General features: G+C 42.7%; 1 long non-coding RNA gene across 1 annotated transcript; it reads right to left on the bottom strand.

Moving 5' to 3' along the window:
* LOC139036480 (uncharacterized) lies at positions 1 to 26547 on the bottom strand. The gene is made up of 3 exons (XR_011489242.1): positions 26489 to 26547; positions 1466 to 1592; positions 1 to 597 (listed from the first exon to the last, which is right to left on the bottom strand). It is a non-coding gene; the product is annotated as an uncharacterized lncRNA (long non-coding RNA).
* Positions 26548 to 26645: the final 98 nt, after the last annotated feature.

Raw genomic sequence — 26645 nt, 5'->3', positions numbered from 1 at the left:
CCATGGCTGCAGTGCAGTCAATTATACTCTCAGGGTTGTCTGCTACAGAGATCATTCTGCCTTATTCTTTTAGAAATTGGTTGGAATTTCAAACAAAGAGGAATGTGTTTTTAAGGAGGAAGAAGAGGGGGAAGACAGCTCTGTCTTTCTGGCTGCAGAGAGATGACTGTTTGGTGAGCCTGCAAAATCGACCAGGCTGATGCCTTTGTGAGAGGGTTCATTTCTCTAGTTCCAAAGGATGCCCCAAGTCTCTACCAAAAGGCCCTACCCCAAGGTATGGCACTCCCAGTTGTTGGAAATAAAGAGGCTGCACGTGGACCCGTGTGCAGGGCAGACCAGGCCTCCCTGGCTCTTCTACACCAGAATGACCGGTTGACCCAGACAGAAAAAAAACATCAAACCAATCCACCAGTGTCAACAGGCAAGAAGTAAGTTGATTGAAGTCATCTTCCAGTGGTAGAATGGGTCAGTGGCCAAGAGAGCTGTGTGTGATTTTTAGCTCTGCCACTCTGCCAACTGTCGGTCACGAAACACGCCTTTCGCATCCCTCCAGATCCTAGTCTGCCACTCGGTGGGAAAAAGCTTGGAACATTGGAGCTATAGGGAGGATAAGATAAAATGTCATTGGTGAAATATGCATCTTAGCTGTGAGTGTTAAGGATACATAAAGGGAATTCCCTGATGGTTCAGTGATAAAGAATCTGCCTGACAATGCAGGAGATGCAAGAGATGTGGGTTCGAACCCTGGGTCAGGAAGATCCCCAGAAGGAGGACCTGACAGCCCACTCCAGTTTTCTTGCCATGGACAAGGAACTGTCCATGGACAGAGGAACTTGGTGGGTTACAGTCCTCAGGGTCGCAAAGAGTCAGACACAACTGAACATGACGACAATGACAAGGATACATAGCCTGCTGATCTGCGTAACGGGAAGTAGTTTGGTCTCAAGAGAGTGTCTACCATGCCCATCCCATAAAAGGGAAGGCACCCTGTCTGGCCCCCAATCTGAAGTGGAAGAGAAGATCATGCAGGAAACTGGATGGCTCAGAGGACTGTGTGGCCTTTTCTAGGACTAAAGGAAAGTATGCACTTCCTGTATAGTTTTGTAGACCCTGCAGAGTCACGGTGGGGTCCATCCTGAGTTGGAGATGCAGTCTCTCTTTCTCAAGGATGCAGCATTTCTGCAAAGGACCAGCTCTCTTACACATACATAGCTGCCCACAGGGCCTCCGTACATGGGCCCCATCAGGCCACTCCTTTCTGGTGAAGAGGAAGGAGATGCATGATTTATGGTAACGTGGGGGCATGATTCACTTGCTGGTGTATCAGCCTCTGCAAAAGAGTATTAGGTGTGATAACTACCAGCTAAGCATTTCTCAACTAAACTTCACAGGCCTGTGAACCTGAGGGATTAGCTCCCAGCACAAGGCTGAGCGGCCCCATCCAAAATTAGTTACAAAGACATACCTTGGAGATTTCCAGTGGCAGTTTCTTAAATTTTAAAAGAAAGCCCCGGTTTTCTGTAGTTGAGTCCTTTTATGTTTTCTTGTTCCTGAATGCTCCTTTGAAACCAAAGGTATTGATATATTCTACCCTGCAGGGAAATCAATAAAAACTTTAATCACAAAATTAAATAAAAACCAAAGCTACTGACATTACACGGTAATACTCACTGAAGCAACAACTTGAAGTTTTATGGTTCTCCTGCGGCTGGACTTATTATTTGCAGGAAAATCAATATCATCTTTAGAGTAATTTGCGACACATCTTGTCGTCACAGAAAACAAGTTCCTAGTAGGCTTTACTAAAAAAAGGTACAGATGAGGTATCAGAATGTGTCTGCCCATCCAGAAATGGATTATTCCTTGACTGCAGGAAAAAAATACAAGTAGAGTGGCCCCAGATGTCGTGGCCAACTGTGTGCCAAAGCTCGTCAGCATCCAGTGCTCTGGGCTGCTTTCTACAAGCAGACTCTGCTGCTCTTGTCAATGGGTCACAGGCCTTTCCTGGAATGATGAAAAGCTGGAGGGAGTACATGAGTTAAAACGTCCCCGGAAATGCTGCCCACGCTTCAGAGAACTTGCAGTAATAGCACCCATTTGTCTTATGACCTTAGTGTTGTTAGGTAACGAAAGGTCCTATTTCATGTTTCGGGGGAGGAAGAAAACGGCTTTTGCAAGTCATGGTATCATGGAATCAGATGCAACCTTAAGAGGCCTTAAGCTCAGTTAAGTCTAGTCTCTGGAGCACGGGGAGCAGCCATAGCTACCCCGAGGGATGTGATTCCTCTGAACTGTCCTATTTCCGGCCTCATCATTCAGCAGTGATGCAGATACAGAAACATGTGTCTGTGTACAAACTTTTATCTTCATGAGCCACACTCTTTCCAGTTCTAATGAATTATTAGGCTGCAAGCTTGTTCCCCTCCCCATAACACTGTCTGTGTGGTAAGCCGCAGAGCGTAAAGTGAAACCACTGGCAGTCTGTACCATCCGGAGTCTCCCAGACAGGGATATGGTAACACACTTTCAGTGAACTTTTGGAGAACCCTGAGTTGCTTCAAAGGTTTATTGGAGTCTAACTCAATATGCTCAGTACGCTTCAGTCCCCCGTGCTCTTGTGTTAGAACTTCAAAACACCGGGTTTTCAGGATCTGAGGCTGCTCGCTCAGAATCAAAAGCAGAACCAGAGAAGGCGGCCCGCTTCATACATGGCAGGAGCCCAATGGAGCAGGAGTGGACATTTTGAAATTCAGGAAATGAAAACCAAGAAATTTTGCAAGGGTGAGAACAATCAGAAACCCAGCCAAGGTCAGTACTCATGGGCCTGGAGTCGCCAACCTTGAATCAGTGGAGCTGGGCTTAGAATCCAGACATTGAGCTTGAGGACTGTTTCCCAAGGCAAGAGTCAGAAATCCTTGGCTGGATGACACCACCCTTGGGAAGCAGGAGGTCTCTACGTATGAGATGACTGTGAATAAGTAGGATGCTCAAGGTCTAATACCAGGGTATCATCTTTTACAGGGATTACTGGTCAGGAAGCCCACTCTAGGGACTGTGGTGGGAAGCAGGCAGATAGAGGGTGGGGGACTCTCTGGGTCAGTAAAAGCAAAGAAATCAAGGGTCATTCAGATACTTGCTGGCTTTTATGTCAGCTCCCTAGGTCATAGCCCTTCAATTCTAATATGTTGTTTTGGAACAATTTCCCTGATTAAACAAATAATTGGCTCATCGAGATAACTTCCTAAAGGTAGTCTGTTCCAGAAAGTTCTTCTCACGTGCACAGTCCACTCCTTCCTCTTTTGTGACCAGGGCTCCCCAGCAAATGCACCCAGTCACCTCTGCCCCTTCTCCAATCCATGCTCCCTCAGCTGAACAGCCCTTTCTTATGTTAAATGCAAACAACAAACAGCAACCACGCATGTTTCTATCACTGAGCAACAAATTGCATCTGAGAGGTTACACCATATGAAATGGTCAAGAGCCATCCTTTTGGACATAAAAATGGGCATTTCATATGGTTCAAATGATCCATTCTCCCTCTCTGTGTCCGTATCCTCAGCCAGACCATGAGGAAAGGCTTTGTTTAGTTTTCTGCTTGTATAATCAGACTTTAATAAGTCCTGGCACATCACTGGTCTTGGTCAACGGCCGATGGATGAGTGATGGAGTTGATCCTGGGCTTTGGGAGCCAGGCCATCTTCTTGGGGAGACTGCTGGGGCTGAGGATCTTCTGATAATAAAGAAGTTATGTGACCTAGAAACAACCCTTCCATTTGACAGAACTATAAACAGTACACTTTTCTCTGGATAATCTATTTCCTCAATAAAACCATGACCACACTGACAGATAAACACACTATTTTATGCCCTGGCCCAGTGGTTTTTCTCTCAGGTTAGCATGTCCTCAGCACCTCATGGGATGGGAGCCAGGGCCTGGGTCTTACTTTTTTTTTTCCTGCTATTTACATGTGGTAGGCTGACAACAAAGGTCAAGCCATGTTGGCTGAAGACACTGTCTTTAAACATTTCTGTGCAGCATCACGCAGGGCCAGTCTAGTTCCTGGTTAGGTACTGACACCCATAGAGTGTTCATTGCCTTCTCTAAAGTGTTGACTGTTGTGAACTCACGACCCTGCTGTTTCTTATGCCATATCTGCTTCAAGGAGCTGTGACTAATTTGCCAATTTGTGATCAGGCTGCCTTAATCACTAATTTGTGAAATTTCTGAGAAATCTTGCAGAAGCATCTTTAAATCAAGATATTTTCTTCATGATTATCTTTGGACTTTTCCCAGAATCAAGTGAAGACATCCTTCCAACTAAACATAGGATAATTTCTAGCATAAAAACTTCTTGAGAGCTAAGTGACATCACTTAAAGACCAGGAACTTCTAGGAAAAAGATGGAGGAGGACAAGGAAAAACATTCTGCTACGAAATATTTGAAGAAGATTTTGGCTAAAAACGATGCTCATTTCAAAATACATATGTCACTGGCTTTAACAACTTTTCAATGAATCTCTGGGTAAAATTAGCACATTTGTTTTTTTGTTCTGCTTTCACCATTTATTTTCTCTTTTTGGTGGGTGTTGTTGGGGGCAGGTTGAAAATTTCAGTGACTTTGGAAAAATAAAGTTTTTGATCTTAACATTGAAATTTCATTCCTAAAGTCAATGGAGCAATTGCTCTAATGAGTAGGCTTCTTTAAGATCTTCTCAGAGTTTAAGAGTCAGATACTGTTCAGAGGGAGGGTCAAGGCAACCAATGATGTGTGGGGAGGGGATGCTGCTGAGCTGGGGTGGTCATCGACTTTTCAGACTGAATTTCAGTGTCCACACTGCCTTGGCTCATGAGGTGAAAGACAGAAGCTGTTGGAGAGATCAATCCACAAGGTTGTAAAGGCATGTTTTACACCAGTGAGTTGATCTGCACTTGACCTTCTGATGTCAGCACCTATCCAGGAGGAATAAAATCAGATTAGCAGTTTCTTGGTCCTGAGAGTGGTGGGTGGGTTAAGTGATAAACTATAAAGCCCGCTTTAAAGTTTCAAGCAGACAGTGAAAAGCAGAGTTCCGCTTATGGATGGTGGAATTTTGTTTCCCACTGCCCCTCTGGGTTTGCCTGATTTTGGGGATCAAGAGGAATGGGTGGCGAGATCTGCCATAACGTAACGTGTAGCTGAAGTCAAACGTGTTCTATTTCTGTTTGAACTTAGATGACGTGGTGCAACACCTGACTCTTGATTTCCCAGACTCTGTCTGCCGGGGACCATCCAGGGCTTAGGTGACAATCGCAGTGGTGTTTAGTGCTGGGGTCCCGTACTGCTTCATCGCTGAATTCCGCATCTCTCGACCAAGGGGCGCAGGAGGCCGAGGCGGCTTTGTCCTCCCAGGCGGTTGTCACTGTACCCCTGTTCACTTGGCAGGGGCCGCTGCCACGTCTGGCATCATGCTGGATCAGCCCTGAAAGTTTCCCCGCCTGTCACCTGCTGATGTCCTGAAAGGGGACACTCCAATCTCTCTGTGCAGAACACACACTCAGCTTTCTGAGGATAGTCCAGTTGGACCTTCTTCTGTACTTCTCTCTTTGTTCCAGAGTCTTCAGAGTCTTTTTTTTTAATAGCATAGTTGATTTATAATGTGTTAATTACTGCTGTACGGCAAAGTGATTCGGTTACACACACACACACACACACACACACACGCTCAGTCGTGTCTGACTCTTTGCAATGCCATGGACTGTAGCCCACCAGGCTCCTCTATCCATGGGATTTCCCAGGCAAGAATACTAGAGTGGGTTGCCTTTTCCCACTCCAGGGGATCTTCTTGACAGAAGGATTGATTGAAACTTCGTCTCCTGCATTGGCAGGCAGATTCTTTATCACGCATCCACCTGGGAAGCCCATACATTTATACACACACGTATATATTTTTTTAATATTCTTTTCCACTGTGGTTCATCATAGGATATTGAATATAGTTCTCTGTGCTATGCAGTAGGACATTATTGTATATCTATTTATGTAAAAGTTTAGATTTGACAATGCCAACCTCCTACTCCTTCCCTCTCCCAATCCCCTCTCCCTTAGCAGCCACCAGTCTGTTCTCTGTGTCTTTGAGTCTGTTTCTGTTTCATGGTGGTTTAGTTGCTAAGTCATGTCTGACTCATGCAATCCCATGGATTGTAGCCTGCCAGGCTCCTCTGTCCATGGGCTTCTCCAGGCAAGAATTCTGGAGTGGGTTGCTATTTCCTTTTCCAGAGGATCTTCCTGACCCAGGAATCGAACCCTGGTCTCCTGCACTGCAGGCAGATTCTGAGCTCATACCAACTGAGCTATGAGGGACACCCCTTTCTGTTTGATAGGTAGGTTCACCTGTGCCATATTTTAGATTCCACATATAAGTGATGTTGTTGCTGTTGTTCAGTCACTAAGTTGTGTCCGACTCTTTACGACCCCACGGACTGCAGCACACCAGGTCTCCCTGTCCTTCACCATCTCCCGGAGCTTGCTCAAACTCATGTCCACTGCGTCAGTGATGCCATCCAACCATCTCATCCTCTGTCACCCTTTTCTCCTCCTCCTGCCCTCAATCTTTCCACCACATATAAGTGATATCACACGGTATTTGTCTTTCTCTTTCTGGAGACTCTTTAATTGTCTTCATTGTGTGTCCTTAGGACTTGATTATTGTTGTTTACTTGCTAAGTCATGCCTGACTCTTTTGTGACCCTATGGGCTGTAGCCGGCCAGACCCCCTGTCCATGGGATTTCCCAGGCAAGAATATTGGAGTGGGTTGCCATTTTCTTCTCCAGGGGATCTTCCTGACCCCGGGGTCAAACCCACCTCTCCTGCGTTGGCAGGTGGATTTTTCACCACTAGCCCACCAGGGAAGCCCTGAGGACCTGATTAGCAGTCCCCAAATTCCTTTTACCATTCTCTGCAGGATGCATGGAGAGCATAGGATTTTATGCATTAAAAAAATCTGCACTGATACACCAGAGTTCTCAAATAAAGGTTACCTTCCCCTATTCACATTTCAGACATGACCCTCAAAATAATCACAGATCTTCAAGCAGCTAGTAGAAACCTCCTAGGAATAAAGTTTAACAGCTCCAAAAAGTAGATGGAAAAAAGTAAATGGAAAAAAAGTGGTCGTCATTTAAATAGTGAACAATTTGTAGGGACTGGTCATTCATAGAAGTGGTCCAGTTAGGAAAGAAGGCAGTGAGTTACTTGTCATTGGTCTGACACAGAGCTGCCTGGTGGGACAGAGACCTCTTCCAGAATTGAACAATAACACCTGTGATGGAAGAAAAGACAAGATTCTCACTTACTTTCTCCAAGGAAAAATGGTATTTCCTTTAAAAGAAGTTCTAATTTTTTCTTTTAAATGGAAAAAGAAAAAGACTGGTCAATAGGCAACTATGCTTTAAAACATCCACTTGGATGTATTTTCATATGGTTTTTAGTAGATACATCCCCTTGGGCTAAAATAACATTTAAAAGAAAATCTTTGGACAATGTGTAAATGTTCAGTAGGTCATATAAATGCATGGATTTTTTATGTATTTGACTTCTCAGCATGTGAAATGTTAGGGTTGCTGACTGTATTTCACGATATCCCAGAACTACTTTGCCTGGGCTTGAATTTTAATTTTGGAAAGCTTTCTCACAGAAGTGGGGAGATTTATGCAGAAGTGAGAACCATACTTGATCAGGGGTGATAAAGCTCCTCTCCAGAGAACATACAGATGTTTCAGGCAAGCACTCAGGATTTTAAAGGACTTGCTAGGAACCAGAAGAAGCCTTACAGAAGGGATTGGCCTGGGGCTTCAGCCTTGAGAGAGCAAAACCCCAGAAGTTTAGAAATCACATCCCAGAGACAATGAAGCTAAACCAGCATTTTGGAGCCAAGACTGGCCCTCAGCATAATTACAAGTTTGTTCTGCACTTGATCTTAACCAAAAGGCCGAGAAGCGATACAAGTTTGTTCTGAATACTTCTTTTCCTTATCTTCCCCTTCCACCTGACACCATTATGCTCTTGAGATTTACATCTGAGAATGAAGGCCCCGAGGTTCAGACTTTCCCTCCACCACATTGTTCTCTGTCTGAGCCCCCGGCCCTGAACCCTGGCTGCCTTGATGTTCGTGAACCCATCCAGGCTCATGGATTGCCCTCCACTCAGAAAAGATGTTCATTTAAACAGGGGCACCTTGAAAAAGCTATTTGCCTTCATCCAAATGGATTCAATCACAGAAATGTTAAATGCCAGAGACTCAAGTGGGGACCTATTCGGGGGGCAAGAGGGGCCCCTTAAATTACATCATGTAAATGGCTCTTCTGTCACATGTAAGTGTGACATGCTCTTACACTCCGAGGAGGTCCTTTTTCTACATCCCCCAGACATCAGAGATCAATGTCAGCATTATCACTAAGAGCTGTTCTCGCTCCAAGAGCAAGCGGAAACCTTTCTCCCTCAGACTGTCAAAAAGGACAATCTGAATTAGCAGAGGGTGAACTGTGGAATGTGTTCCTTTTTTCAAATGTATACAATTTATAGATCTCAATTTTTAAAAAAGTTTAGCAGAGGTCCTTGGGGAGCTTGTTTTAATGAACTGATAAGAATGATTTGTAATTCAGGCATTAATTGCTTATATGTAAATAGCTGCTTCTGAGATGTTGAAGGTTCTGTTTGAAACCAGTTGTTCTCTTTAAACTTTGGCCTGCCATTTAATTTGCATTTGCAGTTTACTCCCAGACACTTTATTTTATAGCTCATGCAAAGGTAAATTTCAGCAAACTAATCCACATATGAGGTCCAAATTTCTGTGGTTTTTACCAGAATTGCTGATTTTTGAAACCTGGGGTATCTGATGTTTTATTATGATGGATGCTCAGTTTTAAGGCACATTTAAAACATGCAGTTTTGCTCTCTTTGCTTTGTGATGCTAATTTTAGCCAAGGCTGCAGTTATTTAAAAAAAATCTACATAAATAAATACATAAATAAATAAAATCTACAAGGCTTCCTGGAACTACCCCTTTCCTGAAACAATAGTTTCCAGAAATGATTCTAATTAGTGAGCATTCCATTGGCTCCAGTGGGCAGCTTTATAGATGGTTTCCATTTGCAGGAACTTGTTCACAGCACACATCTACTTTCATAAACACGCACAATACATATGTGCATTTTCTGTTAGTTTGTTGGCTTCGATTATGTACCATCCACTGTTCAAATCATCCTGCAGCTAAATATTAAACATGGACGTGTAGGGTTCAGCTGACACTCTGAGCACTTAGCATGATGGAAATAACACAGAGCTCTCGTTCGGAGATCTGGTTGCTGATAAATTTGTAATCCCTTTTCTAACATTTCTGTACATTGAAAAATAGGGATTCGAGATCCCAGAAATACACACAATGGAAATCCCAATGGCAACGAAAGGGATATTGTGCAGGTGGCCCCCTTCAGTCTTGGGAAAGAGTTGACTTCCCATGTAGCTCTTCCAAACAGCTGGAGAAATCCAACCCCAGTGTCAATCAGATTCCAGCGAGTGGGGGTCAGCGCTCACATCTGGCTAGCCCAGTTTCCTGCAGCATATCCTCACACCCTGCTCCTTCCCGCACGTGTTCACTCTTCAGGAAATATTTTATTTATTCCACCATCTGCAAAACAAGATGGCCTCTGGAGCATAGACGAGCATTGGACCTCTTCTTTCAATTCGTCTTAGGTCAGGGAACAACTGCGCAGCAGAAAGGAATCTTTCCACACTGACAGAGTGATTAACAGTGCTCACCTCTCTTTTGGGGGAGCTGGAGCTTTTATTACGTCTCCTATGAGCAGAGATGAAGCCATGAACTTAGAGCGATTTTCTTTTACAGGGTGAGAGAACGACAGCATCATATCAATTAGTGTTGGCACAAGAGAGATGAAACTCAAGAGTTTTTTATGTCCCAGCCCCAGGAAAGCACTTGCTGTCAGAGTTACCCACGAGGCTTGTGACAAGTCGCAGCCTCACCAAAGGTCCACACCCCTGACTTTCCTCTTCTGATCCAGGGGGAGGGGCTGCCAGGGCACCGCGGGCAGTGGGCTGGCTCCAGACTCGGGGACTCTAAAGATGCAAATTTCTGTTTGTGTTGGAGGAGCACCTTCAAAATGTTGGCGGACCATGTAAGGGATTTTTCCTTTGTTTTGGAACTTGCTTGAATGGAACCAAGCTCTGCTGGAATTCTCGTCAGAACAGGCTCTCTCATGATTTCTACCATTTCCTGTCTTTGGCCAGCTCGTAGCGATCCCAACAAAGCTTCTCATGGTATTTTATCCTGTTTGAACTCAGTTCCAGTACAAACCTGAGATTAAGTTGAGGCAATGGAAAATGGGGGAGAAACATTTTGGGGAAAAGCTTGGCCTGGCCCCTCCATCCCAGTTAAAAGACCGTGAAAGTTTATTATTGTTGTTTATTTTCGTGGCAGGTCGGTGGAGAGGAAAGCTCACCATATTAAAGCCAAGGACCTGAGCTCCACCTCTTATGCTGCTGCTGCCTAAGATTGAATTTGCAAAGATATTTGGCCTGATCTATAAAGGAGACTGGAATTTCTGTAAAAGTTCATCCAGCTTTCTCAGAGCCTTTGCATATTCCAGGGGCTAATGCATTTCATTCTGAAAAGGCTTCAACACTTGGAAAGGCTATTTTTCTGACTGAGTTCTTGACAACTTAGGTCACAGCACTGATCATCCATGGAGAGTCTATAACTCGGCATTTTTACTTTACCACTGATAGTAACATTTCAAGCAGGTACTCCGGGAATTAGTCACAAACACCTTAACTCTAGTTGATGGTTTTGCTGATCCGGGAAAATGCAAAGCTTTTTGTCCTTTTGAAAATGGGAACATCTGGACTTCCCTGGTAGTCCAGTCATTAAGAATCCAGCTATCAGTGCGGGGGACATGGGTTCGATAGCTGGTCTGGGAAGACTCTGCATGCCGCGGGACAGCTAAGCCCATGTGCTTACTGAGCACTGGCTCTAGAGCCCACGCTCTCCAACAGAAGAAGCCACTGCAGCGAGAAGCCACGCGCTGCAGCTAGGTTAGCCCCTGATCTCTGCAAGGAGACAAAGCCCTCACGCAGCAACGAAGACCCAGCATATCCAAACATAAATAAAAACTAAAAGAAAAATTTTAATGGGAATATCTGATGTCATTTCTTCCTTCCAATCTTTCCCTATATAACAAGAGAAAAGGAGAGAAGGGGCCCCCTTCCCAAGCTTACCCAGGGCCTCCCTGTCCAGCTTCTCAGGTCATGCACTGGGCAACACCAGAAGGCTCTATTCCCCTGGGAGATGGTGAACTGACACCGTTGGAATCACGCAGAGTGGTGGCCTCGCCCATCACACCTTCCTGCTCTAAATGCAATGGATGACCTGCCTTTTCTGCAACAAGTCAGACACGGTCCTGCTTCTTCTATCTTTGTTCACAGATTCCCCTGCTGGAGACCTCTACTACTCCATTAAAAGTATTGCTTTTGGTCTATTTCCTCAAACACAATAAAATCCTCAAAGGTGGGCACGCTGCACGGTGCCTCCCCGCACAGGTAAACAGAAGTCTTCAGAAAGCAGCCTGCCTTGCTGTGTTTTGCCTAGTTTACATTTTCCAGAAAGACAACTATTAAGAAGAGGGAGAGATCACACGTTACATTTTAAGTGACACACAATTAAAAATGCCTTGTGGGAATCTATGCAAACCAATTTTAACCTGTCTTCTTTTGCACCTGACTGAACATCCCCCACTCACTCAGGGTCTGTCTCCCTTCATCGTTGTTCTCTGTTCTGGCTTGTCCTTGAGGCCCCCAATGTTCAGAACATTAGAGAGTGGCAATAACAAGTTTCCATGTTTCTTTGAGTTTGATCTTTCTTCCGTTATTCTGCTTACTGCCATTTTTAACAGCATTATAATACCAAGAGAAAAAAACATAAATGAAGGCCCACAGAACATTAAAATTCAGGAAACTGGGATAAGATATAACATGTAAAGGGGTCAGCAAAGATAAATGCATAGATGGAACTGTAATATTAGCAGAGTCCTGACAGGGATACACTACAGGGCAGCAGTTAGGAGCACTGGACCCTGACCCTGCAGGCTGAATCAGAGCTCTAACACCTGCTTACCTTCTCTGTGCCTCAGAGTTCTCACCTTTGAAATGGAAATAATAGGGTCGTCCTAGGATTAAACACATTAACATACAGCTGAACCGTATTATCTGCAGTTACATGAAGTATTTACATTCTGTAAAGTTGTCAAGAGCTCTGAATTAGTGAATACTGAACCATGACTCTAGAAGAAACATGGGCTTAGCTTCCCTGAGTCTCTGGTCCCAACATTTTTGTCAATTGAATATATTGACAAATATATTCAATATATTTGAATATATTACCTTACTTTGTGTGTGTGTGTGCGTGTTTATGAGACTTTTTAACTGAAGTAAAGTTGATTTACAATTCTGCGTTAGTTTCAGAAGTACAGCAAGGTGCTTTGGTTATATACATTCTCTTTCAGATTCTTTTCCATTGAAGGTTATTGCGCTGCGGCCGCTAAGTCGCTTCAGTTGTGTCTGACTCTGTGCGACCCCAGAAATGGCAGCCCACCAGACTCCCCTGTCCATGGGATTCTCCAGGCAAGAACACTGGATTGGGTTGCCATTTCTTTCTCCAGTGCATGAAAGGGAAAAGTGATAGTCAAGTCACTCAGTTGTGTTCGACTCTTAGCGACCCCATGGACTGCAGCCTAACAGGCTCCTCCATCCACGGGATTTTTCAGGCAAGAGTACTGGAGTGGGTTATTGAAGGTTATTAGAAGATACTAAATATATAATTCTCTGAATTATAAAGCAGATCCTCGTTGTTAATCTATTTTATATATAGTAGTGTGTATCTCTTAATCCCAGACTCCTTATTTGTCTACCACCTCCTTTCCCTTTGGTAACCACGAGTTTGTTTTCTATGGCTATTAGTCTATTTATGATTTGTAAATAATTTCATTTGTATCACTTCCTTTAGATTTGCACATCTAAAGCAATATCATATAATATTTGTCTTTCTCTGTATGGCTTCCTTCACTTAGTGTGAAAGTCTCTAGGTTTATCCATGTTGCTGCAAATGGCATTATTTCATTCTTTTCTTTGACCGAGAGATAGTCCATTTGTGTGTGTGTGTGTGTGTGTGTGTGTGTGTACGCTACATCTTTTTCCATTCATCTGTCAATGGACGTTTAGGTTGCTTCCATGCCTTGGCTGTTGTAAATAGTGTTGTTGTGAACACTGGGGTGCATGTAACTTTTCAAGTTAGTTTCCCGCTTCTCTGGATAAATGCCCAGTTATATGTGTTTCTTTAAATCCACTTTACTTATTATACATTGTTGACTCATTAGCACTGAACTCACATTCACAGCCAATAGCATTGTATAGCTCATGACTGAATGAAGCTCATCTGACACCCACATTTTCTTCGTAAAGCACCTCTCAGCCTTCTTGTGCTTAGGACATTGGACAGCATTTCAGCACATGTCAGGGAGCCACTTTAAACAGCAAAGCCACCACCAAAACACACACAGATGCAAAGCCACGGCACTCAATAGACAGTAGAAAGGGCGTTTACAGTCGGAGCTGAAACAAGCAGGCAGAAAATGTTGCTCTGCTCAGCCTCAGACGGAAGTATGCATGTGTGGTGACAACAATCTTTCATCCGTGTCTACGAAGGACCGTGAAGTGACCACATTAATTTATTTGGAGATTATAAACAGTTTTTAGTGTGTAGATGAATTTACATATACAGAATCCACATATGATGAGGATCAATCATTTAAGAACTATGCATTTTTTCTGGCATATGATAAGCCCCGTATACAGTGTTTGTTATTATCACACAAGATATTATTATACCAGGTTTTATATCCATGTGATGGCTCATTTCTTTGCTGTGGTGGTTAAGTTTATGTGCCAACTAGGTTACACAGGTATTTAACAAAATAGTCTAAATGCTGCTGTGAAGATACTTTGTCGACGTGATTAACATCTACAATTAGTTGAATAAGTAAGGGAGATTACCCTCAACAATGTGGGTGGGCCTCACCCAATTAGGTGAAGTCTCCAAGAGCAAATATGGAGGTTTCCTAGGAAAAAAAATTCTGCCTCAATCTGGCAGCATCAACTCCTATCTATTCAGCCGGTTAACTTGTTACACCCCACAGTCACATGAGCAAATTCCTTAAAGTAAATCTCTCTCTCATACACACAAACACACACGCACACGCCTCCTATTGGTTCCTATGGAGAGACCTAATTGATAAATTCACTTCTGATGCTTTTCTCTCTTGTGATGACACAGTCAAGTGGGAGGGGTGCTGGATTGAAAATCAGGAAGACCAGATCTTGTCTCATGTGCATTTCCCCATCCTGTGTCTAGACTGGCCATTCTCTGTGGTTTTTCCCAGCTCCCAGATTCCCCAGATGGTGGAAATACCTGAGCACAGGCCTTCCCCTCCCCACCCCACTCCCCACCTTAGAATTCTTTCCATAGAATCATGGAGTGTGAGAGTTGGATAGAACCTTGGAGATTATATCATCCAGGCTCTTTGTTTCTTTATTTCTTCAAGTACAAATGGCTCACATTCCCTTTCTCCTTCCTGACACGGGGCATCAACTCTCATAAGACCTACTTGGTGTTCTGACAGATCCTCTGAACCTTAGGGAAGTCCTGCCAAGTGCGGCCCCAATGACAGAAAATTAGGAGAAATTAGTGGTGGGGGTGGAAGGGGTAGGCGAGATGGGATTCTTTGAAAGCCCTGAAATGCTAGCAGAAAATTGATCAAAGCCGAGATGAATTTTGCCCATCTCTTCTAACGAACTGCTAATATTGGAGTGGCAGTCCTGTCAGGATAATTTGTCACACATGTCCCCGCGTGGGCTGGAGCCCCTTCAGAGTCATCTTCCCAACCCACCGCCACAGGCAACTTATCTGAAACAAAGCTCAAAGACATAATGGAAAGGGAAATGTGGGCAGTGGAGGGAGAAGGATGGACATCCACTCCCCAGGTCTCCCAGCCTCCAGCATCCACCATCATTAGTCGGGAAGAACCTGATGGGACTTCCACTACATTTGCGCTCCTGCCAAGGCTGCAATGTCCACTGCTGCAAATATGCTGTCCAGAAAAGAACACCACCTCCTGAAAAATAACACGGTGTCAACACTAGCTAGCAGACCCATTAAGCTCTGTGATAAGCGAGACTCCTCGCCGAGGCAGGCTGGCAGGAATTTCTCTGCCAGGGCAAAGTTCCCTTGGGCAGAATGACTGCCTGTGACCCCAGAGGGGCTGGGTCCGAGCACCCGCTGTGGGATGCTGCTTACACAGCTTGTCCATCCATCAGAGGGGACCCTGGAACTTGCCTAAGTGGCTCTCAGGCAAACCCATCAATTGCAGACTCTGTTGTCACCACCGAGCCTTACAAAGGTCCCATTCTTTCTCTCTGTTTTTAACATACAAACAGCAACAAAACATCTGTTGTGGGTTGACCAGAGAACAAAAAGATGGAACAGAATTCAAGGTGCAGTGGGTATTGGGGTTAAAAATAATGCCGATGTCAGAGGCCAGTTTATAGACGGTCTCTTCTGGACTGAGCTGTTCAGTGTGGAGAAAAGAAGGTGAAATCTCCCTTTATTTTTCCTTAGCTTTAACAATATGCCAAATATTTTAAAAACTGTATTATGTTTCTTCAAGGAAGACTTCTGAATTATCTCTATGTTTATAGACCTATTTACACATACCCTGCTCCAACTAAGGGCTCCCCTGGTGGCTCAGATGGTAAAGAATCTGCCTGCAATGTGGGAGGCACAGGTTTGATCCCTGGGTAGGGAAGATGTCCTAGAGAAAGGAAAGGCTACACACACCGGTATTCCTGCTTGGAGAATCCCACAGACTGAGGAGCCTGGCAAGCTATAGTCCGTGGGTTCGCAAAGAGTCAGACATGACTGAGAGATTAACACTTTCACTTTCACTTCTCCAACCAAAGTAGGTGTGAGGGTGCATCATTTCTGAAACAACGTTAATTGCATAATCTCTTTATATGGAAGCTACTTGACTAAGTCATGTTAAAGAAAGACCTGTCACAAGCATCCAAGGATGCTGTAGCCTGAGGCATCTTCCACACCACCCAGCCAGGCCAAATCCATCATTTATCAGAAAAGTGTTTTGTCCAGATTAGTGAAGTGACTTTTCAAAACTCATATTAACACATATGTGTGGAATCTAGAAAAATGGTACTTGTTTGCTGGGCAGGAATAGAGATGCAGACACATGTGGACACTGGGTGCAGGGGATTAATTGGGAGGTTGGGACTTACATAAATATATGCTACCATGTGTAAAATAGGTAGCTAGCGGGAAGCTGCTGTATAACACTGGAATCTCAACTTGATGCTCTGTGATGACCTAGAGGGTTGGAATGAGGGATGGAAGAGAGGCCCAAGAGGGAGGGGCTACATGTATATATACACCAGATGCGCTTCACGGTACAGCAAAAATTAACACAAAAGTGTAAACAACTATATCCTAATGAATTTTTAAAAAGCCACTCATAATGTTCAAACCTAGATGTTCTCAAAACCCAATGTTTCTCCTATGTGTTAGTGGTACGTTGCTCAGTCGTGTCCGACTCCTTGTGACCCAGTGGACTGTAGCCCACCTGGCTCCTCTGTCCATGGGATTCTCCAGGCAAGAATACTGGAGTGGTTTGCCATTTCCTTCTCCAGGGGATCTTCCTGACCCAGGGATTGAACCCAGTCTCCCATATTGTGGGCAGATTCTTTAATATCTGAGCTACGCCACCATGTTAATTTTATAGGAGTAAAAAAAAGAGTAAAAGTCTAGGAGAGCTCTTTGTGGACAGAGAAGAGCATCTCAAATCCAAATCATCAATCAGGGCTCAAAATTCAAGCCATCTGGACTGGACAGGCAGCTAGAAAGTCAGGCTTAATGCCAGACAGCAAGGAAAGAGTATCCTAGCTGGGGAAGGATATGAGAATGCAGGCAACGAGGAGATAAGACCAACCTGAATAGCTGAGCAGAGAAAGAGTTAGGTTAATATGGAGTAGACTTGAAAATCTTAGGAAAAAATTACTCTGACTATGAAACCATTAAATCCAACTTAAATTTTACACTAGGAAATGTAGAGTCTATAACCTTGCTGCAAGACTCTTCTGAGTAATGCACAGGATCACTTACCCATCAATCAAGGAGTTCCTTAGCATGCAGATGTGAAATCGCCAACATTGCTGATGACTGGCAACCTAGGTAATGTCGAGAACACAGCATAGGTACGTCCCCACACCCCATCCAAAGGTGGGCGATGACAGTGTAGGGGAAGAAAGGGAAGCAAAGTTCTGATAAAGTTTTAATTAGTCTTCCAGGAGGAACAGCAAAGGAGTATCATGCTATAGAAATAGCAAAGGAGAGTGAACAAGTGTTTTCTTGTACCTTTACTCTGCTCTCTGCCTTTTCCTCTGCTGTATTTCATGCCTTTTTTCCATCTCGGTTTTATATAGAAGGATAAATATAGCAAGTTAATTTGGTAGGCATTTTGGGGGGGCATAAGTCCAGAAAGAAATATTCCTCTAGCTTGACGTTAGAACTCAACTTTATTCCTCTTTGTTCTGTTGTTCTTGTTTGCCCATGTTCTTCTTCCCCAGTCAGCCAAAGTCAACAGAATCTAGATGTTAATGATCTCCATGAGGCAGAGCTTTAAAGAGACCCATTTATCATCCAGCATAAAAGCAAATGGGAAGCAGAGAAGTAAAAGGGCTCCAATACATGACCCCAGCAACTGGGAGTCTCCATGTCTGGCAACTTTCCCCAACAAAGAAATTGTTGCAGAGTTTCTCCTCCTCTTAAATCGGTTGCTGAATTGTTGAATTCACCTGCCTCATTCTTTGACACATGAATGATCCAAATCCTCAACTGCAAAGCCCAGAGAGGCTCCAAACAGGTAAAAAAGACAATGCTTGTACAGCACAGAGCAAAGAGCCTGGCATGTATGAGCATGTTGTAGCCACTCTCGTCATACTTTCTATCCTCTGCCTCCTCTTCTCTTGCCCCTTCTCCTCATCATCTCTATTATCATCTCCAAGCACTGATCTGACGATAGGTCACATTTTGTTTTCTGAGTTTGCTATCAAGGATGAATGAATGTTAAATATTATTATAGCCTTTCAAATGTCTCTAGGGTCTTTGATGGGTAAGTATACAGAGTTGGGAGAGTAGCTCAGGGTTTAGCAAATACAGAGTTTTCTTCTCTGTCTCTCTCCCCCTCCCTCTTTTTCTCTTCCATTCTCCTTCTCTCGTTTCCATCGGTATCTCTCCTTAACTTATTTCCTGGGAAGATAGAATGTATTAAATATTTTGAACCAATATAAGATGGTATGAGATAACATGATTTTTAATTGTAAAATTTCACTCTCATGGTATATATAATTGAAAAATCATTTAAAGGTTTAGTGATCAAGTTTGACAAGTAAAACTATGAATCACCTGGCATTTAATATCACTTTGTACTATTATAACGTTTTTAACATTATGCAAGTAATGCCACTGCTTTCTCCATTTCTTCTTATTATTTCCCTGAAAAAAAAAATTTTTTTTTATTGTAGTCTGTCTTTAAATGGTAGTTTAGCTAGGTAGAGAGGACTAGCTTCTAGAAGTTAGGAATTGCATCCAGCTACATGAATAGGCATGTGATCAATGAGGCTGGTTTCGGAGACTTGTCAAAATGGAGATCTTTTTAATGTAGTAAGAAGTTGGAGATTGGAAGTCTTATGCTTTTGCAATTGCTCAGAGAAGTCATCAAAAGCTTCTTCTACTTTACAAATCTGCAACCCTCACCATGTGGTTTTAGTTCTCAGTGTCATAAATAGTTCACATATCTTAATCAATAAACTTTAAGTCTATGTTCCAGGCAGAAAAAAGGATAAGGAAAACATGTACAAGGTAATTTTGTCCTTTTTATTGGGAAAATAACTTATTTCCAGGAACCATAGCCCAAATAACTTTCTGCTTCTATTTCTGTGTCACATGGCCAATCCTTGTCCTGAGGGAGTTTGGAGAAGTGAGTATTTTTAAGTGCATATGTTGCTGTTCTAAGTAATGCTAGCATTTTATTAGTCAGCAAGAGATGAGACTAAAATAGATACTATGTAGAAAACCAACAGTGTTGGCCACACAGATTTATAATTATTTCTTTTCCATACAAGAAATTGCTCAATATTTGTTTTAATCTAGTTGGTGGGAAACCTGATGCTAGTCTGTTTTTTAAGTCCTCTTCTAATTATTCCATTGTTTCTGTTAGTCTTCATGTAAGTTCTTCCGTTTGTTGATGGCATTGCTTCTCTTTCATTCTGTTGAATTTCATCAAATATTAGAGCATTCCCAGGCACCTGTTTCTGAAGTTGAGATTCTAGGTTAGTCCACTGGCTGCCTTTATTATTCTGTTGCTTGACTTGACCTGCCAGCCAGGGTAATTTGGGGTAATGATGTGGGGGACAACTGGAGCACAGGATATCTCAGCATCTATTCCTCCATATGGTACAACTCCGTACTTTCTGGGAGCTGCAAGCCAGCCCAGATTCTGCCAGTTCTTTCTTCTATAAGATCTGACAGTCACTCTTCTTTTGTGACTCAGATGCATCTACTACTGTTGCTCGCAGGGTGGGGAGAGCAAAGTTCAGGGGTAAACCCACCGGACCCCTCCCTCTGAGATATCAGCGAATCACCCTCCTGGTTGTTCTCTTGCCTCCAGCTCCCACCACCCCCAGGCAGGAAGCTCGGTTAGTGCTTCTCCCATCTGTATGTTATGGCTTCCTCCTAGGCCTGTCCTGATCTCCAGGCTTGTTCCTTGGCTGATGGTCCCTCTGCAGATTTTCATTTACATTCTTTTAAGATTTCTCATAGTTCCTGTTCTCTCTTTTTCCCAAGTAAGACAATGCATATGCATTCATTTCCATGGTTATGATGGATTTGATGTGAGAAAAGGAAGTCTGCAGTCAATGTTTTTCTCCAACTAAAAAATTAAAGCCTTCTTCAAATATATTGTGAAACACATTTATACCCTTTCTTTCATGAGATTATCTCTGTTGCCCAATAAAGTAGCTTGCGTGGTTATTATGACCACGCAGATGAGGAAATAGAGAGTAGGGTTAGTCATGCTTATCTCCTACATCTAAGAAATACCTTACTCTTTGTATGGTATTGTTTTTATAGTTTCTTTTGTTATATGTCCTTCTGCTTTTGTTTTCATTTCTGAAAGCTTCTTATTGCACCACTGGGGAAATTTGAAAGACCAAACTTAACTCTTTCTTTTCTGAGTGATAAAGCTCAGATTCCAAAACAGACCCTAACCCACATGTCATCCCAGATCACAGCTCTCTCCTACCTTCTTTGGGCCTGATGTTCTTGCTTCCATGGGGAGGTTTCTGCTTGATTTCTCCAGTGCCTTCTAAAACTTCTGAATCTTTCTCTTTTGTGTCTTCAGCTCCTTACCCGCTAACGTAGAAAGAAGCCAGAAAAGTAACTGACCCCAAGCTTTGCTGCTTAGAACCAGAGCTATAATAGCTTAAAACTCACATCCCAGAAATCCAAGATAGGGAGAGTCCAAAAGGAATCTAATTGTGTCCTTTACAAAGTTAAAAGGAAGAAACTCAGGGAAATGAATAACTGTTGTTAATCTCAAGAGAGAAACGTGGTATTAGGATCAGAGCCAAAGAGTAACAAATACAGAAGAATAAGAAATAAGAAAGAGGAACAATAGAAGAAGGAAGAGAAAGAGAAGAGGAGGAAGAACAGGAGAAAGATGAGGAGAAGGAAGCAAGGGAGAGGAGGAGGAGGGGGAAGAAGAGAAGCAAAGAGCAATACGACACTACTATCACCATCACTGTGGAGTAAGGGCCTTAAGCAATTTTCTCAGATTGAATTACGGTTCATGAGGCTCAGTGTTCTAGCTCCCAGTAATCTGATCCATTGGTGGGTATTGTTGGTGTAAACACATAGGATTGGAGTCAGCATCCCTCATCTTTTCCCTCAGGCCCTGTCTCTCCATCAGACAAATTAGCTGTTCTGATGAATTTAAGAGAAGACTAATATGTTATTTTCTTCTATGTAGTATATTTAGAGCTAATTTCAGGTCCTATAAACATCTCTTTAATTTACTAATGAGATTTTGGGGCTTCGTAAGAATACTAGAGTGGGTCATTTGGGAGATGTGATCATCTATATTCTGTGGAAATTTGGAATTATCTTATTGTCCAATAAGGCAAGCCTTCCCAAGAACAACAGTAATTATTTTCAGCTACTCTAAAGGGTCCACAACTGAGTGAAGATGAGGTGTGTTTACGCCTATCATATATTAATGGAAGATACACCCATTTTGCTATCAATACCTCTTTTAAGTTAGAGCAACCAATAACAGATTTGATAATGATTAGTAGAAAGAGAAATATTAGCTTTGGAAAGCTTTGATACACTCACAAATTAGATATTAATGGGCAAAGTATATTTGCCCAGTTTCAATTTAGAGCTCTTTCTCCTTGACTGTTACAGACAAAAGCCTAATGAAACCGATGGGTAGAAGATGCCAGAGCATACTGCATTTCTAGCGTATTCTCTATGATTGATGCCTCCTTATAGATTTTGCCATCTTTCCTGGTACACATGACTCCTTTTCTTTCTACCAGATCTAGCAAGAAAGCTTGCCTCCTGAGAGTTCGTTTTTGTAACTTCCAGAATCTTGATATTCCTGTGGCATCCTGAGCTGCAGAGGAAGCAAGAAGAATGCAAGATGACAAAAACAAACTGCAAAGTACAAAGCTTAGGTTCTCTAGATCCCTGCAAAATCTTGCAGCTGTGATCCGGAGAGATGCCCGTTTTGCATATTTCTCCACTAAACTCTCTCAGGTGTACCCTCACACCACCAGCTTTGTTATGAAATAACCCCATTTTTCCTGTGGGTTCTGGAGGAAAGAGCCTGAAATGACCCGAGGGATGGACTAATGGTCCCAGGAAGAATGTTTAATGGGGATGAAGGTTGCTCCAAGCTTACTTAAATTTCATCTCCTTCATAAAAATTTATCTGACTACCCAGCTGAGGATACTTTTCCAGTTCTCTGAATTCCTAAAACCCTCAGAATATATCACAGAAATAGTAACATGAGGCGATAGATAAGTTTATTAATTTGATAGTGGTAACATTCCACACAGTACACTTATGTCAATCAAGGTACACTTTAAATACACACAATTGTATTTGTGAATAATACCTCAGTAAAGTTGATAAATAAATAGATACCTACTTACATAAATGCACAAATACATACATACAAAAGGGCTTCCCTTGTGGTTTGGTGATAAAGAATCTGCAATACAGGAGATGCAGTTTCAATCACTGGGTCAGGGAAATCTCCTGGAGAAGGGAATGGCTTCCCACTCCAGTATTCTTGCCTGGGAAATCCCATGGACAGAGGAGCCTGGTGGGATACAGTCCATGGGGTTGCAAAAGAGTTGGACATGATTTAGTAACTAAACAGCAACATACATACGTACATTTTTAAAAGAAACTCCTTTCCACATTGAATTACCTTGGCACCTCTTTCAAAATTAGTGAGCCATATGAGAGCAAGAGTATTTCTGGAGTCTCTATTTTCCATTGACATACGTATTATTTTTATGCCAGTATTCAACTTTCCTGATTACTTTAGCTTTATCGTAATGTTTGAAATCTTGTAACGTAGGTTTTTCAGCTTTATTCTAGTTCTCTTCTCTTTTTCTCAAAACTGCTTTGCTTTTTTTTAAGCCCCTTGCTTTTACATCAACAGAACCCACTTGCTTACTGGGATTTGTATTATGATAGCACTGATTCTATTGACCAACATAGGGAGAACTGTCACTTTAATAATATTAAATCTGCCAATTCATGAAAATAATATTTTTCTCCATTTGTTTACAGTTAGCTTCCTTTTTGTCAGGTTTGTCATATGCTATTTAGTCTACAGGTATTAAGTATATTTTGTTAAATTTGTCTCTAAGTATTATACATTTTGGTTACTAATAACGGTATTCTTTTATTTAGATTTTCAGTTTTTCAATCATCTCCCTTCCTATTGAGGTGGCCTCAAGAAGCTAGGGTTCCACTCCTGCTTCTTGTACCAGCTCTCACAATTCTTCACATGAGTTCTGGGTGTCTATAACTTGGCTGTGAGAACAAGATGCTAAATAAAGATGTGTCTTCAGACACTCAGCTGCCTGACCATCCTCCCCTTTGAACTTTGGTCCACAGGCTGCTTCCTCTGCCTAAGCTTTTCAATTGTTCAGAAAATTAAGATGATATTTATTAAAGAGGTCTGCAGTGTCTAGATTCCAGTTGTTGTTTTCTAAACAGTGGCTACTAGGAACGGTGCTTGCTGGATTCTGATTGCTACACACACTTCCTATTCTATTCATTAAGGGCTGAATCATGTGTTTGTTAGTTGAAGCACACCCCCTCTGAAGAGTGCTCATATTATTAGTCCCATCTGAGAGCAAAGGAAACAGTTTCAGTAAGAGCACATCATAAAAATGCCTCCTCCTCGCACATCACGCTATACCTTCACTTGCATGAGCTCATCTGCTTTTCAGAGAGACCCTCCTGGCTGGGCAACTTACTTGCTATGACCTCTGTTGCAGCCGATAAAGAGACAAGAATGGTTTGGGGCTAAGTGTTGGGCCCAAGGTCCCATGGAAGGTCAGTGGTGGAGCATAAAAGAGAACATTGGCCTCCTGCTTCCTTGGCTCAGCTCTCTCTCCACCCCCACATCCTCTTAAATTATAGTGACTCAGTGGGATGGCAGGATGGGGTTTGGACTGAAGACAAGGTGGCACTGACATCAGTAAACTGAAAGGAAGCCAAGTCAAGGACATGTTCTAATTGCCCAGAAGAGGATGAGGACTCTGGTGAAGGTCCTTGCTGACTGAAGGCACATCTTTCACTGCTTGGGCACAGCTCCCAGCCCCAGGGCTCCTCCAGCCTAGAGAGATCAGGGACTAGAGCCTTGAGCTCAAGGTCTCCACACACTACTAGCCTAGAAGCTTCTCCTGAATCACTTCTGCTTCTCCACTTCTTCCAGCCTATTGGAGCTCATCAGGAGAAGCTCTCACCAGAATGCAAGATGACTTCAGAGGGGAGGTACCCTCGGGAAAAAAGATGCTCTCCTCTCACCTTGGTACTGACCAGGGTTTTCACTGCGGCTGGTGTCCTTTGCTCAAGAGAAGGGAGCTGGATTTTTCTTTATTCCTAATGCATTTTCAAGCACTTAGAGAGAACTATTTCTCTAGAGAGGAAAAGGGTGATTATTAGTAGGAAGAAAGAGGTGACAGAGGAGCAAGTCCAACCAAGTTCTGCAGGAAAGTGGTTCAGTATTTCCCTTTATTTGCTCTAGTGAAAAGAAAATGCCAAAGGTGACTTCAAGGTCAGCAATGGACAGCCTCTTCTCCTCTACTTTGAATGAGATTTTTGCAGCAATTCTACTTGTTTTTGGATCAGAGGTAGAAAAGGGAACTACATTTAAAACTGACATGGGAAGAATAATATTTGGGGAGAAGCCCAGTGAATATTACAGTTTCAGGGTTAAGATACAAATAACAAGGTAATCCCAAAGGTAACTGCAATATTTGTAAGGATAATTATTATTAAAGTAGCCACTATGTACTAGGTACACTAGCATATCTATTTATCTATGTATAAGCATGTGTATATGCATACAACTCATTAAGTAGGCATGACTATTCCTATTGCATAAATTAAAACAGAAAAACAGAAACAATTGCTCAAGTTCATCAAGGCCAAATGATTTTCCCAAGGCCTGAAGTTTGTAAATAGTGTAAACAGAGTTTGGAATTAATTCTGTTTGGGTCCCCAGACCACAATCTTTGGTAAACGTTTACATGTTCAGTGCTGTGATAGAAATGCTTATATCTCTAAAATTGGCGATATCAGGGACTGGTGTCCCAGACTGAGGCCATTGCACCTCAGTGGGGTTACCATATATGTCAAACATTAAGGGTTCAGAAACTCAGCTATATGCATCCACCCAATGGTGGCAAAACATTAATGAATTGATTGGATTGAAGGCAAAAGGAGAAGGGGACGGCAGAGGATGAAATGGTTAGATAGCATCATTGACTTAATGAACATGAATTTGAGCAAACTCTAGGAGATAATGAAGAATAGGAAAGCATGGTGTGCTACAGTGCATGGGGTCACAAAGAGACACAACTTACTCAACAACAACAAATAAAGCTAACTTTATAAAAGTGTGTTTTTCATATCAGTAAATTGTCCACTTTTAGCAGAGTGACTTTTCCTTTTTGAGCATATTTAGTCAATTCCTTATAAAGATTAATCTAGCACTTAGAGGTAGATAGAATTGGATCAAATCAAAGAGGAAGATGGAGAGAGCAGTTTGAATAAAAGTAACAAGTAGGATAATGGAACTGGAAATAGACAAACAGATATTGAAACTAGACACATCCAGACTTGGCAGATGCCTGAACTTAGGTGGAGAGAGGGAGAGGAATTAAAGATGTTTCTGGTTTTTCCTTCATGATGAATAGACAGGGGATCCCATCTTAGGGAGGTAATTGATCACAACATGAGATGCCTTTAAACTTGAACATGGGGACTTTAAAGTTCAAGTAAGCTCAACAGAAGATGCCAATTTAGCACCTAACATTGCAGGATCAATTAGGATAAAACAAAGCTTTGGGGTTTTCAGGGAGCACTGCAGCTACAGAGGATACCTAGATTGAAATTTTATTGGGGGCAGGAATTATGACTATTTACTATTTGCATCCCCTGTAACACATCCCATCTACCATCCAGCCACAATGCCAACCCCTTTCTCAGCACCCTAGATTCTTCTATAACATCGTGTCATGGGCTGTGAACAAGCTTTGGTTCCTTGATGGAGTAAAGGATATATACTGGGATGCCTTTGTTTTCAGCACTAGAGAAGCACTACCCGGCTTTCAGGAAGGTGGTCTTTATTCTGGGGAGGATGTTTCCCTACTCAGTTTAGATACTGAGTATTTCTATTGGGCCACCTATAGGCTTTTCCCTTCCCCACCTGTGGAGAAAAGAAATCCTAGGAGAGGAGGATGTAGCCAGCTAATGTATTTGGTGGGTATCCCAGGGCCTATCACTTTAGGCACAGCTGGAAGACGGAAAGAGTTTTAAATACTGTGGGAAGGAGAACTGACTCCTTTCCCACATGGAGCCTCCAAACGACCTGGAAATGTCCACGGATCAGGCATCTTGCCATAGACTGTATGAGTCAGGTTCCCTGAGGCTCTCAGATGTGTCCAAAAGCCTCATTTGGCTCCTTCTCCTCTCTGAGACACTCAAGACTCAGAGCAAAATCTCACCATAGTGGAGAACAGCAAGGGCTGAGTAGAAGCATCCAGCCAGAGGGTAGCTAGGAAGTCTTCCTTGTGACCATCATTTGTGGGAAAAAAAAAAAAATTGCTTAGTCAGAAATGCTCCCAGAACCCCCCAAACTATTATTCTTTCTCCTTGTAAAAA

This window comes from Odocoileus virginianus, chromosome 9, assembly GCF_023699985.2.
Source record: "Odocoileus virginianus isolate 20LAN1187 ecotype Illinois chromosome 9, Ovbor_1.2, whole genome shotgun sequence".
Taxonomy (NCBI): domain Eukaryota; kingdom Metazoa; phylum Chordata; class Mammalia; order Artiodactyla; family Cervidae; genus Odocoileus; species Odocoileus virginianus.
Note: the sequence above shows the minus strand (reverse complement) of the source record. Positions and strands in the feature narration are given on the sequence as shown.